Source organism: Limulus polyphemus, unplaced genomic scaffold (assembly GCF_000517525.1).
Source record: "Limulus polyphemus unplaced genomic scaffold, Limulus_polyphemus-2.1.2 Scaffold1524, whole genome shotgun sequence".
Lineage (NCBI taxonomy): Eukaryota > Metazoa > Arthropoda > Merostomata > Xiphosura > Limulidae > Limulus > Limulus polyphemus.
This window is the reverse complement of record NW_013667134.1, coordinates 239,597-255,040: the sequence shown is the minus strand read 5'-3', so window position 1 is coordinate 255,040 and position 15,444 is coordinate 239,597. Positions and strand designations below refer to the sequence as shown.

General features: G+C 35.4%; 1 protein-coding gene across 1 annotated transcript in view; it reads right to left on the bottom strand.

Moving 5' to 3' along the window:
- The window catches only part of LOC111086889 (SH3 and multiple ankyrin repeat domains protein 3-like), a 28,240-nt gene extending 25,381 nt beyond the window's left edge, over positions 1 to 2,859 (bottom strand). Inside the window, exon 1 of the mRNA XM_022391579.1 lies at positions 2,821 to 2,859. The gene's annotated coding sequence lies outside the window, so the exon portion shown is untranslated. The remainder of the gene's footprint in view (positions 1 to 2,820) is intronic.
- Positions 2,860 to 15,444: the final 12,585 nt, after the last annotated feature.

Genomic DNA, 15,444 nt, shown 5'->3' with positions numbered 1-15,444 from the left:
TTGGGTTGTTACAGATGGTCGACCAGATCGAATTATGTTTGAAATTATGAACATTGCTCAACATCATGAAAATTAAACCTTATTTTCAATAAGCAATCCTGAAAAATATTTGGGGGTGCTTAACTTTTTTCCAGGTGTATATATTAAGTAAGTGAATTGTAATTATTATAGAATTTATTTAGCTAAAAAATGTTCATAGTCAGACAGCTGGTTGTCATGTAATAAACTTTATTTAAAGGTTGGTCTTAACTTTGTCCACGTCAAGGTATATTTTAATATGTTAGTATTATCATGCACATGAGAAAAGGCAATGAATGTGTAGCAAAATAACGTCACTGACCTTTCTTATGAACTATTTTATTTGTTAACTCACGTCGATGAAAGATTAGGCATTTAACTTAAATAAAAATGTGATGTGTTTAGGTGAAAACGTGCTCAAAACAATGGAATAAGTGTTATCAACATAAACGTGCTCAAAACAATGGAATAAGTGTTATCAACATAAACGTGCTCAAAACAATGGAATAAGTGTTATCAACATTTGTCTGTCTTCTTCTCATACCCATGAGTTCAAGGATCGTAAGGCAGTCTAAACTTGCTACAGGTTGTGGTTCAGAAACATAACTTTGTGTTTTTACTTCTTATAAATTTCCTTGAAAATGCAAGTAGCAAAAAGATTGGTACTGATGGTCTGGTGATAGAAACAAAAGTGTTCTTATTTTACTACTTCTCTGCATCATTAACAAAAAAAAATTAGGTTCTAGTTTCTTTTATTGAGCTGGAGAAAAAGAGAAGTTGAACAAGTTTTTATTGTAAATAAAGCCTTGAATAAATACAACAGAGAACGATAGAGCTTGCCATGTGCATATCTCAAGACGAAAATATTCTGAAGTGCGAGTCGAAAAAAGGGCGCTAGTCGTTTCTTCACGAACTGAAAACACTAATTAAAACTAGTGCATTTACGAGCTTCTGTCCTTCCAAGTTATTGTGCATGGCTAGTTTTTAGCCTGAATCGACGAACTTGTGTTCAATTATTTTAGAAACACATGTTACTTCAATGCTACTGTTACACTACCTGAAGCAAACCACTAGTATTATGTGTTCAGCAAATAAACTGTCACACTATTCTTTCTTTAATGCTACTTTTAGTAGCAGTATTGTTTCAAATGTCTAATATATATATGTTTTTATTTTTTAATTTTTCATATGAAAAATAACGAGAATTAAAAGACGTTCGCAAACACTTGTTTAATTGGCCCACACACATTTTTCAGGCATGAACATATTATTTTCAATTTTTCAGACGATTACATTCTACGACTAGAAAAAAAAACGACTTTATGGTTTAACCTACCTGAAATCCTTATTTTAAAACAGAGATTTAGTCTGTATTTTACATTAATATGCATTTAACTATTTCTGTGTTTACGCCCGTAATCCTCTCGGCAGCTCATTATACGTTTAATAGGCTTAGTTGAAAATACCTCCCAAAATATTGCTGTGACGTCGAAAGCCACAATGGTTTGGTTTGAATTTCGCGCAAAGCTACACGAGGGCTATCTACACTAGCCGTCCCTAATTTAGCAGTGAAAAACTAGAGGGAAGGCAGCTAGTCATCACCGCCAACTCTTGGGCTACTCTTTTTTATCAACAAATAGTGGGATTGACTGTTGCATTACAACGTCCCCACGGCTGAAAGGGTGAGCATGTTTAGTGTGACGGGGATTCGAACCTGCGACCCGAATTGAGCGCCCAAACCACCTGGCCATGCCAGGTTTGTATAGACCCATCCACCATTTTATCTGATTAGTCAGGCTTACTTGTAAGTTAGAGAACAGCTACAAGTATACACGAGGTAGTGTCAAAAATATTACAAGTAACACACCTACCCATAGACAGTCTTACTTTTCATTTTGTGAGCTTATTTCATTCGTAATTCTAAACCCTAAGTTTTCATTAATTAGTTATCACAATCCTCCGATATTTCTACGGAACATGGCCAGTTTAATTCAATTATCACTATAAACGTGACAGCCTTGTCTACATATTCCAAAGAACACGGCTTTATCTACCAGGTTTTTAACTTCAAAAAACGAATCTGATACTGAAGCAGTACCACTTGTGTTATGAACAATTTAATAACAGATTTTTTAAACTAATCTTATGTACATAATTGAATAACTAGAGTTGTTTAAACATTTGTTTAACAACAAGTTAAAGCTTGGAATGGTCTATTCTTTCATTGGGGTGTGTATCTATGATCCAGACTATTTTCGGAGAATTCCACTCCTCACCAGTGACCCTAGACACTACCACTAATGAAATATCAGACCAAACCAAGCCTTCATACTAGTGAGGTGTCGAAAATCAAACTGGTGTATTTACGTGTTTTACACTCACTAAAAAGAAACCTATCATTCTATAGGTATTTGAAGAACTTATAGCAATCCGCCACAATTTAATTCTTGATATTGTTATCTGACACTGGGTAGCTTGTACGTAATTGAATAAGTAGAGTTGTTTAAACAAATGTTTCTTTTTAGTGATTGTAAAACACGTAAATACACCAGTTGGATAATCTCATGTATTATAAAATTATCATGAGGCAATGCCAATATTCGGGGGTAAATTTCTGGAAAACGGTATGCCAGTACTCTGTATACATGCTGGTCCAGTACGTGAACACGCACACTCCGACACCCGTGATGTTTAAAAGCTATTTTATATTTTAACAGCATAGTTAAATATTTTATCGTAGTAGAATATTTTATGCCGGTGTACAGTATACCACATTTAAAACTATTTTTGTATAGTACGTACCTGCTGATACTTACCTCTGCTTGTAGCAGATTGTCACCACAAAAGCTTACATGGTATTCCAGTTTTATAAATATTACACCACTTTGAGTTAAAAGAAAAAAAAAGAAAGCCAGGTTACTCGCCACTTTGTCCCATGCCCTTATTAGCACCTTTCCATTCCTTTTATTTCTCTCTCTCTCTCTCTCTCAAAAAGTACTCTACCTACACATGCACTATGTCCTTTTATCAGCTGCTTCCGTATTCCAGAACCGTTACTCGATGAAGAAAAAGTGCAGAATTTATATTCTGGCCACGTGTGACATCTCAAATGTTGACAAGAAATAGACGCCCACTTTGCTTATTTAGTGGTTCACGCCCGAATGATGGTTGTTATTCAACGTTTAAGTTACACGTGTTACAGAAAGCAGTAAAACGGTGGATCAAAAACGATTATTATATTTTGGAAGAAAATACACAAAAACCAACGTATTAGAAGATATAAAAATACGAATATCAGTATAATCCAAATCTGTATATGCGAGGAGTGGTGGTTCGCGTCCCGTTGACGATCAAATCTCTCTGTTAGGTCAGACAAAATTAGCCCAAGAGTTGGGAATGGGTACTGTTGATTAGTTGCCTACCCTCTAATATGCCATTTTAAAATTAGGGACGGATATACACAAATAGGCAGTGTATAGTTTTGCCCCACAATTCTAAGCAACAAACAAACCAAATCTGAAAACGTAAGAAGATGAGGTCCCTTGAAATTCATTAAGCGCTTTGAATGATGGATTTCAAAATAAATTACTTTGTACTTTATGTAATCTAGATATTAAAATGATTCTAAAACTGGGAAACATTCTAATAAAATGATGATACTTACATGAATTAGATGCTATAAAAAATGCGAGAAATTACATGTTCAATTCGTAGGGTTATGAATATCACAAGTTAACCGGAATTTTCAACCTGAGGTCCCCCCGGTGGGACAGCGGTAAGTCCTTGGATTTACAACGCTAGAATCAGGGGTTCGATTTCCCTCGGTGGATACAGCAGATAGCCCGACGTGGCTGTGCTATAAGAAAACACACACATTCAACCTGAGAAATACCTTATGCACACGGAGGCTGAACGATCAAGTCAGAGACCCTTATGAGTAATATATAGTCGTCTTTAATTTTGTAATGACTTGAGGGGGGGGGGGAGGTAGCTAGCCACCACCATAACCCGTCGGTACAAGGGATTTTCTGATTTTTTGAACTGAATAACACGATTATCTGTCAATTTTATAACGCGCCAACAACTAAAAATGAGGAACATGTTCAGCGGCATAACGTTTCAAACCTTGGATCCTTCGACCCGTTTCCCTGCACGCTAATTCCTAGACGACATCCATGTACATGTACAAAAAATATTTTTAACCTTAGCTATTAGTATTCTTCCCATGGTTCTAAGGAGCATTTTACAGTACATGCTGCCTTTTACACACAGAAAAATTCTCAAATATGCATAGTATCACAGCTCAGTAATACAATAAATATATTGCGTAGTTTGTACATTTTATAAATCATCACATAAATACTAACCTAGCAATATGTGATTAAATAATATGATAAAAGATTTCTAGTGTGTGTATACATACACACATATATATATATATACACATACATATACACGCACAATGTGTATTTGTGTGTATATAATTAAACAAGTTTGTCAAAACAACTAGAATTACACATATAAGAAAGACAAATAAAACTATGTGGGTTGCAAGAATCACATACCTCTTCTATCGAACATATTTAATACAGTAAAAAGTTTTTAGATTTTTCGAGAGCTCTAGTTCTTAACTGCTTGGTAAATCCAGATTAGGTCATGGGCTAGGTAAGCCTTATGTATTATTCTTTATGGCAAGAGTTGGTCAACAATTTCAACATCACCTTCAGTGTAGGGATACTTTACGACTGTCACGTGGAGGAGAGCAGTAGTTTCCAAACTGTGTGTCGCGAGAATTTTACCAAAATGAATAATAATAATAATAACATAAAAAAAAATCTACAAACGAAAAATAATTGCAAGTGGCAGTAGGAGTGTCTCGCAAATCAAGGTAAGTGTCGTCAGTGAAAATAGATTAGATACCATTGGAGTAGAGATATTTCCTGATCCTTGCGACCCAAAGTGTAATTAGTCAGCCATAGAAAGAGAATGACAATTGTGAGAGCAGTTTTGACTTTTTCAGAGACTCATAATAGGTTGAACTGTCACTTTTATAACATGAAAGTGCGGAGCGCGCTTAGCGACATCACTTCTTGTTCCTTGTCCTTTTTATTTTCTTTAGATTTGCCGATCAGTTGTTATTTTCATCTTGTCTGTTGTGCACGATAAATTCCGTCTCTTTCATTTTGCCGGCTGCGAGTCAATCACGTTTCTTTTCACCACAATGATATGCTGTAAATTACAGTGTAGAAATAATAGAAGTTATCCTTGTATAGGAAAGCACTTACGGATGAAATACCTACAAAGTGATAGGAACAACTTGTTACTAGATTTATCCTATATATATACATGTTTGCAACTTTTGAAAAAAAAATATGTATTTAGTTTAAAATTATTTACGTTTAGTTTAAATATGGTAATTGAACGTTTTTATTATAGATTATCTAGAAAATTACATCTCGAAAAGTGATCTTTAAGGTCACGAAACCGATAGAAAATAATAAAGAAGAGGAAAAGAGAAGAGTTCAAGGATTGTAGTGGAAACTTGTAGATATTTTGATTCTATATTTAGATAAGATATTCGATTTCCAATATAACCCACTGTGAAATAACTACGAATATACCTCTTTTAGGAGCCTGGCATGGCCAGGTGGTTAGTACGCTTGACTCGCAATCAGAGGATTGTGGGTTCGAATCCCCGTCCCACCGAACATGTTCGCCCTTTTAGTCATGGGGCGTTATAATGTGACGGTCAATCCCACAATTCGTTGGTAAAATAGTGGCACAAGAGTTGGCGGTGGGTGGTGATGAGTAGCTGCTTTCTGTTTAGTTTTTCCCTGCTAACTTATGGACGGCTAGCGTAAATAGCCCTCGTGTAGGTTTGCGCGAAATTCAAAAACAAAACAAACAAACAAATCTCTTTTAGCTTGTCGTGCTAAGACAACATTATTTCTCTTAATGCATTTCAGTAAACAGAACGCCACTAGCATGTTTGTAGAAGGGAAGATATGAAAGAGAACAAGAGACCAGATACAATCCATCGTAATCTTAGGGTTGCAGATTTCCCGAGAATCAATCTTCCATGACGACTTTTAAAATACACCTAGGTTGACCGCTGCAGATAACGTAAAAGCTGCTTGTTTCCGCATTATACACGGAAATCAGTAAAAAACAAAAACAAAACGTATTATCTATAACTTCTAGTAACACTGTGAACTTGTATATATCTTATCCATGTACTATTTCCCTGAACTGAAAGTGGTGCTAGAAAGAAATTAATTAGGAAAGGAAAAAGGATTTCTAAGGTATATGCTATGTGGTGGTGAATACATAGTCATCACATAAATAAAAATTAGCTTAATAAATCTTTCTAGCTTATGGCAGTACATCGATGTAATAAAGTGGTTTTATGGCTTTGTTCAATTAGATATTAAAAAAATATAGCTTTTTATTTCAATTACTGCGGTGTTCGTCTAGTAACAGTGGTTAAAATTTCAGTGGAAACCCGTTAAATACATTGTCCCTGTTGTACATCTGCTTCAGTAGATTACACTCTTGTAAAGTTTCATAGTCATTGTAGTTAATGATACCATTTACCGTAGTGGTTTTTACAAGTACGTTATAATGATCGCATCCGCTTTCAATAGCCTTATTTATTATGTTTCAGTTGGCTGTTGTGCTAATAAACGCTAGAGGGTACAATGAACATATAAAAACCTGAAATAAGCAGAAAATTAAAAGTTTGATAACTAAGAATTAGCGGTACTAGAAAGACTACAAAAGAGGGGTGTAAATGGGGCAGCCAAACATAAAATTGTGAACATATCTGTTACCCCAATACACATCGGAACTAATTCTGAGATGTCTGTCATATGATCGCATACTGAATCGCAAAAAAAAAGAAGATATGTGACATCAGGACATCAACTTTTGAAATATTATGTGTGATGTATTCTCACAAATTTTCTCCGAAATAAAATTATTATTGAAATGTTGAGATTTTAAATTTTCTTTTGTTACAGTTTCATTAACAGTTGTCTTGGATAAAATAATTTAAAAAAGTCAAAACTTTAGCCCTAATTGTCAATTTTTAGCTTCCTGTTGGAATTTTCATTCAGACTGTGGAAATAAAAAACTTCTCTCCCGCAAAGACTACTTATCAATAGACGATACAAAAGGGTAAATGCATAGAGTTACAACAATTTTCAAGCACACATTTTCAAAAGTTTCGTTAAAAACATCCCCCTCTTGCTGTTAAAAGTGGGGACGGATAGGGTCCTCTTTATAAAGAGATGGTAGTCAATGGCCTATTGCCCCTCTTCCTGTCTCCGGGGCATATGCTGAGAAGACCAACAAAAAGAAATGCTGATATATTGCAGCTAAAGAATATAAAAAGCTGATATGTTGTAGCTTTTAATATAAAAAGCTCACGCATTCAAATGTCAGGTAAATACTCCAGTTATCTATAATCTCATGGAGAATCCCATACAGACCTAAATGTTGATCACCAGCATCGCTTATTATAGCTTGAACTTGACCTGTAGTGGTTAGCGTATCTTAATAGGGAGTCGAGAGTCTCGGGTTCGAGACGTGATGCTACCAAACACGCTTCGAATTTTCAACCCACTTTGATTTACCCATGCAAGATTATGTTTCTAACTAAACATATTTTTATTATTTGACTGAAACATACTGACTTGTCTATCGTCGTAGTTTATTAGATATACCAATCTGTATCAAGGGGCTATCTTACCCGCCTATTTGTTTTAATCCAGCTATTTTAAGTATTCTTTTTATATCTCAATGTTTTGTACCTTAGTTATTAAGAATGACCATGCTTGTACTATAGGGATCTCTGAATTGGTCGTTTAGCATGAGGTATCGCTCAGATGGACAAACAAACAACTGCTTAATTTTTATTAGGTTGTGCTAAGAAAAAACAAACACACACACACATATATATCTATATATATATGGTATAAAAACCTTATACATTGTTTTGAATTAAAACAAGCTAAAATAACATTACACTCTTCAAGTACTTTTTCACTCATCAAACGTTTTTGAATCTGTCTGCATTAATTTGTACACGAAATTCTTAATGTCCAATAAAAACTGTTTCCATACACAGGACTTGTAAACAATATTTAAGTGTGTCATTACTTGAAGTATTAAGCTAGATGGTGAAACCTACAAGTCTGAAGCTGAGTCGTCAGAACCAGGCTCCAAACTAAAAGTACAATCATCCATATTCGAACTAAAGTCGATACCCGTGGTGGGCAGAGCACAGATAGCCCATTGTGTAGCTTTGTGCTTAATTACAAACAAGCAAACGATCAAACTAAAGTACTTTGTTTTATGTTTCAGATTTCAAGTAGAATGGCACAAGCGAAATAGCTAGAACACCAAAACTGGCTAAAAAATGTTCGAGTTGAAGCGGTGATGGATGGCTGAAAGTACTCAAACAGTACACAAGTAACTCGTACAAAACTTTCAGTAAATCCTCTACTTAGCGAAGTACGTTCAATGATACTTATATTTCAGTTTTTACAGGAGATGACCTCATTTTCGAATATTTTTCTCAGCTACCACAAGTACTGTAATAAAACAACATATGTGCAACTTCTGAAACTGTAGAATATTTCTTTCTCGTCGTTTACGCAGCTATATGTTGCTGTTTGAATAAAAAAAAATCTCTACATTTCTACGTGATCATTTATATTAATTAGCCAGTGGGTCTAAATTAACACAGAAGATGGCGTTTCAAGCAACCTGTGTTTGGAATGAATCCTACGTGGGTATCGGATAAGAAGAGCTTACGAATTTCCTTTAACATACAGAAGTCTTACATAAGAAATACTAAAATACTTGTATGGTCATCGCCAGTTCTGTATACATAATATTCTACAAATGTTCCATTGTTTAGTGCGTACTCACAGTCTTAAGCACTGTATTTTGGTTTCAATGGTTTTCTTTGTTTAGCAATTCTGAAACCTACTTGCACATTCCACATCTTTATTGTGTAAGTCTATTCATTTGCTTGCCAATCAGTTGTTCCATATACCCATGCAAGGATTTATATTTCAACTAAATACCTTCTTATTCAATCATCTAACTAAAACATATTAACTTGTTCATCTTTTTATTTCATTAAATGAATCTAATGTACGTCAAAGGTCTATCTAACTTTCTGTTCATGTGCTTATCTTTCAATCTATGAAATGATGTCTTTATCAAACAATTTATCGGGTCACCCATCGAACGATTTTGGTTAGGATTAATAACAAGGCTTCCAAATTATCTAAATAATATTGAAAATATCTACGTTAATAGTAACGTATTAAAAAAAAACATATTGGTAGGTTTTACTATCCAATACCATTACGCATAATCATTTCTCTTTCTCCTTGATAACAGATTCGAAAACTTGGAGAAAAACTGAACGGAATTTAGTGATTCGGTGTTTTTAACCATAAATATCTTATTAACCTTTTTTTTACACTTTTAATTAGAATAAAGTTATTATTTTAACAGATTGGTTCATATGCCGTGGAGCAACCTTAAATCAAGCTTAAGTGTATTCGTATAGGTAGATCTTTGTTACCCCTTGTCTCTTATAAAGTTACCGATGTTTCATGGTCATTCGTTATCATTTCGATGATGGCAAAGTTATTTACACTGCACACGAATTACGTCATCAGAACACATATCTTTGGCAAAGAATGGTGTTTAAAGAAAGCTAGTCAACAGTAAAGGAACGTGTTTGATTAGACAGACACACGTCTGCGCATGCGTATTGCCTATAAAAGTTCGTGGGCCGAGGAAAGAAACAAAAAACTAGGTCAGAGAAATTGAAATATGATATACCAACCACTTATTTGTAATTTACATTACAATAAGACTTTCAAGCTGATAAAAGCTCCTCTTAGAACTTACGACATCTTATGAAAATATTAAAACCGAAAATTGTATGATCTCGAAGGAGGTCCAGTTCAATCGACACTTTGATCAACGATTATACTAATTTCACAGAATTCCACTCATTATCAGTAACTCTGAACACAAGTTAACCAAAAAGAGATACTGAACGTCTATTGTAAAATGTATAGCGTTTTGTATAATATTACTTTGTTTGTTTGTTTTGAATTTCGCGCAAAGCTACACGAGGGCTAGCCGTCCCTAATTTAGCAGTGATTGAAGGCAACTAATCATCCCCACCCATTGCCAACTCTTGGGCTACTCTTTTACCAATGAATAGTGGGATTCACCGTCACATTATAACGCCCCCACGACTGAAAGGGCGAGCATGTTTGGTGGGACATGGATTCGAACCTGCGACCTTCAGACTGCGAGTCGAGCGCCCTAACCACCAGAATGTTATTATATCATGATTAAATCTTAAGATAAAGGTGTGAAATATGAGTCTAGATTCTCTTTGAACGAATATGATTTACTAATATTATGTAAAATAATTACTGCAATTCCTAGGCATAATGTAAAACGCAATTAACACATTGTACTTAAAACACAATTACATTAGCACTAAGAACGTTTTATGTGTTAAACACGACTGTAACCGGCGTTAAAAAGGTTTTGTTAAATCTTTATATACTACTCAGACACGATTGAAATTGATTTTATCCTCAAGCCTTTACATTTAGTATTATAAGTTTAAAATTTTCGAAGCTACAATTTACTTGGCGTAGCAGAAGCAACACTTTGAATCAATGGCGTGGGATCTTGGGTAACTTTAAAGTATGGGAGTGTTGCGCGCCTGCTGCTGGAGTTACATTATGTTTAACTGTTCGATTTGTTTGCTTTGAAGTTTTATGGTAAGCCTGTTATAAACATTATAGCAAGAACTGTGGTAAAAGCATTTTTTTACTATCTCAAATATATTTTGATGCTGGCTTCGTTTTGTTAACATGTTTTAACATAACACCAACTGACTGAGTGGTTTCCATCACATACATGGGTTACAGTTTTATTGAGTGGTTTTCAGCGCCCTCTACTACAATTGTCACGTCTTCCTACTCTACAAGGACTGGCATGTCCTGGGGAGTGGGGGTAGGAAGACAGTCTGAGGGTCGCGGCTTTGAATTCCCGTCACCGAACATGTTCGCCCCCTTCAACCATGGGGGCGTTTTAATGTGACGGTCAATCCAACTATTCGTTGCTAAAACAGTAGCCCCAAGATATGGCGGTGGGCGGTGTTGACTAGTTGTTTTCCCTCTAGTCTGTCACTGTTAAAATAAGGACGGCTAGCGCAGATAGTCCTCATGTATCTTTGCGTGAAATTTAAAACAATTCGAAATTTTTTATTGTTAATTATAGACGTGGTATTCTCTGGTAGAACTTACATGAACAAGTTAGTTATCAAACCACAATAACAGGAAGTTCGAAAGGATTTACTAGGCAATGTTACATTACAAAAAAGAGCAACAAAAAAAAAGGAAACACAAATGGTTCAACAGACAAACTCTTTTTATCGAATAGATAAATCAATTTGGCACGTGAATTCTGCGACGTCGGTCAATGTACAATAGTCTCTCTCTCTTTTTAGGTCCGTTATTCCATTTTCAAAAAGGTGAAAGCAAACAAATCTAAATATATTTGTTAGTCCAAAGAGGATTTCTATACAATTGCATGCTACGAACAATACTGATTTCAAGCTCTGCTGTAGCTTCCTGAATGCTCACAATATTAGGCAAATCACATTCATTCACAAAAGGAAAAAACCAGAGTTTCCGATATCTCTACCTGATTACAGGCGACTAACCAGAATGGCAAAAAGGGCAGTAACCAACCCACTCAGAATATTTTTTAGCAAAAAATTATTTCGCCCCGTTCGCTCGTCAATAACTCCTTACATATCCCCCCCCCCCAAACTTTTAGCAAAGTTAGGCGCACGTGACCTCCATACATGACTAACACGCCAGGAACTTATCACTACAGGCTGAACGAATTATCTAGCAAGTCAGTGAGATGTAATAACTGTGGTCAAATCTATGAACGTGTGGATCATAACCAAGGGTAGGATAGTATAGTTCAAGGACGGACACATCCTGTTCTTCTAGATCTTGGTAAATGAATACAGAAGCCTGTAATAAGATGTTGAAAAATAGCATTATTTATAACCATTTTTAGAGCCTGTAATCCATTCCCAGAGAACTCCATATTTCAAAGAATGAGGTCTGACTAACAACTGGCAAGAGAACATAATCAGGTAAAACTCTTATTTGTACTGCACAAACGATTTGCGATGTACTGATCAACCTCATGTGGCAAGATTCTTTTCATTCTTTAGCTCAAAATCCAATCCTAAACAATGTGATTAATGAGTAAATACATTTTATTGTTCTGTGAAATAATAAACTCAAAGAATATCCTATTTTAACTGAAATACAATCAAACATGTTTGTTAGCCTTTTAAAGCTATAAGGCCTGGTATATATATATATATATATATATTATGAAATATTGGGGGACGAAACGATATAACGCCCAGCAAAGTAATAAAGGGCAAATATTGTCTCGCTTAAACAACTGGCTTTTAAGTTTTAGTTATAGTCAGGCTGCAATTGTGACACACCGTTTTCACATGTCATCTGGCTAAGTGAAAACCTGGATACAGTTCCTTCCTATGTAGTTTTCAGTAAGACATCGTTTTAAGAATAAGTTTGATGTTTATTCCCTTGTTGGATCTCGCGAAAAGTTACTCGAGTGACAGATTAGAGGGAAGACAGCTAGTCAACCGCACTCACTGCTTCTGGGCTACCCTAATCGAATAGTAAAATTTAACTGTCGCTCTTATAACGTACCTACGGTCACAAAGTGCAGAGCGCAATTTTTCTTATGGAGCAACGAAATGTGAATCATGAATCCTCCTCACTTTCGAATCGTGGTTCGCGTTCCGTTGCCGCACAAGAAATAATCGCGCTCCGAAATATGGGACTGTGGGTGCATTATAAGAGCGACAATAAGATCCCAATATTCTGTTATAAGTAGCCAAGGGAACAATGGGTGTGGTTTGACGAGCTACTTTCCTTCTAATCTATCAGTTCGAAATTAGGAATGGGTAGCGCAGGCAGCTCTTTTGTAGCTATGTGCGAACATTCTAAACAAACACGGAAATCGTGGCTTTCCTGCCTAATGATTTCACTACGCTGTGGCAAGAGTTTGTAACTGGAATATTTCTAGCGATATTTTGTTTTATAATTCATTATTTTATATTTGTAACCGTAAGAAACACTAGGTAACATCGTAGAGAATTCCTGATTGTCATATTTTTCAAATTCACTAAGACTTCGTTACCAGTTTTTATTTTGGTTTTATAGCAGCCCACTGACAGTGAACTAAGAACTGTTGATGAAGCTACCAAAGAATATATTTACTAGAGCAGCCCATTAATTTCGTACATATTGGTGTAATTTTTATTAGTACGATCTCTCCTCAGTATTATATCTTTTTCACATCTTTCCTCAATATTTTCGTAAAACGTTCGGTCTCAGTACTGACCTTTGCCTAGTAAGGAGCGACTTTTGTGTGACGAAAACCAAGGTTTTGTGAAAATTTTCGAACATACATATTATGAAATGGTGTACCATCATACGAGTTCAAGTGACTTCTCAGGGATGCCGAAAATTGGAAAGATTATGTTTAACATTAGTATTTATGACACTTGCAGTTGACGATGTCACAAATTTTACAACGCGGTATAGAGAGTATTCTTCGGTCAAGACAAAAAGATATTTTTTGGAGAAAACTAGTACATGACGTCGATATAGCGATACTTATTCAAATATCTGTAGGTTCCGGTCTGACTTCAGCACTCGTGGTCTGGCGTGGGATAGAATTACTAACAACTTGTTCAACTTGATGATCTATTTTGTAAAACCAGACTTTTTCTCCTAATATTTTCTTGATTACGATAATTCCCAAGTGGCCTTCACGTGCAATATTTATCACTCATTGCTGGAGAAATTTAGGGACGATGATCCTAATATCTTTTAGCAAGACATATGCAGATACAGGTATCTCATTTTTTATGTCTGCATGAGCGCAACATTCCTCACTGTCTACCTCTTGGTTTGTTATCTTGTGATGCGTCAAACCAATTTCCTCTGTGATACACATCTCGGTCAGCTTTTGTAGAGTACGATCGCTTATTTTGGATTCTTTACTTCTTCTAAAGTAGCGAAATCAACGTACTTGTCTGGATGTAGAATGTAGTAAGTATGGTGTGTGTTGAAAGCGTAGTCGGATATCTTGAGTTTTCCATGCTTATGATTTACACTTTAGTTATACTATTGCAGTGTAAAACCCTATTTTTCGTGGCGACCTGATGGCTGTGATTTTTGATTGTTCAATATGAATTCCAAAAGTTTGTGATCTGTGATAACATTCGAACCATATAAATAGAGATGAAAATATTCACAGCTCCATATAATCTCGAGAGTTTTTTTTTTATCTGCCTGCGAATATTTCTTTTCTACTTGAAAATTTCTGCCTCCATTCATGACTTTCACTACTGTTTGACTCCCTTGATGTCAGTACTGCTTCTAACTCAGTCGGTGAAACACAAAACAACGATTTCAGTTTTGTGTATTTCGGTTCGAAGTATTTTAATGTGGATCACTTTTTAGGTTCTTTTTTGCATTGGAACATCCTCATCCTTAAAAGAAAAAAAAATTACTCGGATTGATTCAACATTTTAATCTACATAGAACTGATGGAAACTCTTGGACAGAAGTGACACTAGTGTAACAATACGTCGACCTTAATGAAGTTGTGGTATTTGGGTGTTTTGACCACGAAACTTGATATTTAACGAAAACAATAATTTTGTTTTTGTTTATACACTGGCGTTTTTATGATGAATTTAAAACGATGACAGATAAGTGATAATCACACGTATAATTTGTGTTGTTATGATAACACATGGCTGCTACGCTAAATACATTGTGATGGTTATCGATTATTCCATCGACTCTGTGTTATTGAAATATTATGCTTTGATATTCTTCGTTCACCTTTAGTGACAACTGGCCTGTTAGTCCTTTGATAGTTGAGCCAGCTTCACTGGTGTTTGTAGAGAGTCACTACGTCATAAACATCGGGACGAAAACAATGCAACCATATGACTGTCTGACGGCTATTCTCTCTTAAATTTAACGTGATTAAGAAACTGTTGAATATAATTCTTCTATTTTGTTTATGAAGAGTTAGGGTCGTTGCCTACGTCAAACTCGGGAAATTGCGTCAATATCACTGATGCTTCCATCATGTTGGTTTGGTATCAGGCAGGATGACTCAGATTGTTCATCGAAATGGTATTTTAAATCTCCTCAATAGGTCATCAGAACTTTACAATACTATACAGTGTTTCCTTTTATAACAATATCTAAGTAATGACTGAGTCACAAGTTC